This window comes from Cydia fagiglandana, chromosome 19 (genome assembly GCF_963556715.1).
Source record: "Cydia fagiglandana chromosome 19, ilCydFagi1.1, whole genome shotgun sequence".
Classification (NCBI taxonomy): Eukaryota; Metazoa; Arthropoda; class Insecta; order Lepidoptera; family Tortricidae; genus Cydia; species Cydia fagiglandana.
Genome location: NC_085950.1, coordinates 5,813,412 through 5,815,911, shown reverse-complemented (window position 1 = coordinate 5,815,911; position 2,500 = coordinate 5,813,412).

Sequence of the window (2,500 nt, the reverse complement as noted above, 5' to 3'; positions counted from 1 at the left end):
TTTTTTTTTAAGCATACCATCCAATTTTTTTTCTCATTTTTCCTTGCTTAAATATGCATACGAACCCCCCCCATTCACCCCCCCTTCCCCTTCCTCCAGGTTTGGTTCGGTTAGGTTAGGATTGGTTAAGTTAGGTTAGGTTAAGGTTTTTTCCGTTTTTTATTAATTTCTCCCAGCTTAAATAAGCATAAGCATTTCAAGGACATAATAATTAGGTTAGGTTAGGTTAAAAAAAAACAACATAAAAAAGTTAGGTTAGGTTAGGGTAGGTTCGGTAAAAAAAAAAAAAGTTAGGTTAGGTTAGGTTTTTATGATTAATAAAATAAAAATAAAAAATCATAAAAACCTGACGTAATTTTTTTTTGAAGCATCCCATCCAATTTTTTTCTCATTTTTCCTTGCTTAAATATGCATTGTACGAAACCCACATAACAAGGTGAATGAATAAATAGGTCCGAAACAAAATTAATATTATGTCAAAGAGCTCACCCTGCACCATGACATCATTGACAGACAGCTTATTTTTGGATTTCATGCCCCAGGATCCCGTCCATCACAACACGAAGCTTTGTACTTTTGATGCTGGCCAGCCCCGTTGAAAACATAATGATGTGCTAGAAAGCTTACAGGTCCATTCAACATATCATAAGAGTTAATATTGACCTCCCTAGCATGTCCCAATTCAACATATTCATCAATGAATTTTTTATACTGCTCTAGCAACTCACACATTTTTCATTAATTTTCTCTCTATCGAGTAAAATATTTGTAAGGCAGCGGAAAAGGAGTTACCCAAGTTTAGTTCACCTAAGGGGTGTTTAAGGGGAATGTCCACCTGAAATGTGTTATTATTCAAAGTAACAGACTCCTGAAATATTTTGAAATATTTATCTTGCCACCGACAACATAGCCAAATACGGTGCTTTGCAAGACAAGCCCCTCAGGCAATTTGATCCAATCATTTAATAATGATTCAAAATAAATATCACTTGCTAATCAAACGCAGTGAATAATGTTCAAGACGAATTCACTATGCACTTACCATGTGTTATGGTCACGCAAATCACAGAAACGATTAGTTGTACAATCATTGCTCTCGTTTGTCTCAGTTTGTATTTTTTCAGTAGAGTCAGTACCAACTAACTTCAAAGACGAGTCAAGTCTGTCATGCGAGTTTAACTCCAGTGGAAAAATGCGTTGAACAGGTCTTACCTTTGTTCCGGCTGCAGTTCTAACACGAACCACTCTACTAACGCCATCAGCACCAGGGTAAACCTCTTCAATTATCCAATCCAATCCTCTTCAATCCACCAAGACGACGTCTCCAGGCTGAAGTTGTACAGGTCCATTCCGCTCACGCTTTTGTATGAGTGAACTGACGTTACATCACACCATGAAAGTAACAACGCTGCGTTTCGCTTTAGCCAGATGATTTCAACACAAAATATGAGTAGCTAGTTATAAAACCGAGTACTATATAAAGTTTTTACATCAACTTCGAGGCAAACTTGTCTTGACCGGTAAGCGACCGGTATATGAAAATTTTTCACTGTGACGTTTCGAGAGTCGTATTTTCCTACCAATTATTTCCATAACCATAGATACCAGTTAATCGATTAAAAATCGATGCTCATCGAATACAATTATCATTTTACTTACAAGTCGGCGTGGCATACGGTACAAAATCAAGTTGCTCAAATGAAATAATAGCAAATTATCATCATCATCATCATCATCTTATATTCATCTTATCATGCTTCATGAAATGTCACCATCGAATATCGAAATTAATACTCAAATTACCTTTCAAGTAATATATACATGAATCAACATTTTAAAATACTTTGTATTTTAACTTAAAATAACAAAGCTGTTTATAGTTTAGCGTAGGAAAAGCTAGGAAATAAAAACAATAATCGTTACAAATCGATGATTCGGTCACTGCCAAATCGATTAGACAAACTCACTTACCAATGCTCGATAGATGGCGGGCTGCAACGGCTGCTCTAATTTAAACAGAAAAATACACCTCCTTTTTTTTTTTAAGTAGGCCAAAGATCATAGATATAATAATATCCAAAGATGATGACTTACGAATAGGCATGATGACATTTTTTTGGAAATGGTTTCATTATAGACGCCTAATAATTACAGAAAAAATAAAAAATAAAATAATATTCATTAATTTTGTGTGTGGCGTTCATTACTTTGCCTCATATGTGAATAAAATGCAATTTAGCTTTCAGTTTTTTAAGTGCAAAGTAAGCCTTTCCGAGCTGGTGTGGTGAAAGAAAATAAACTTACATACTTCAGAATCATGAGGAATAATAAATGTTATAAGACCCCGGCAATTTGCGAATTTCGATTTTCGCGGTAGCCACCCTGTCTAGTCTCTCCTCCGACACGGAATGACAGATAGAACGACGGGGTTGCCAGAGTTCGAACTGGGCTGGTTCGTGATGACTTTACAGAAGAAGATTTCTTTCTTTTTTATTAAATT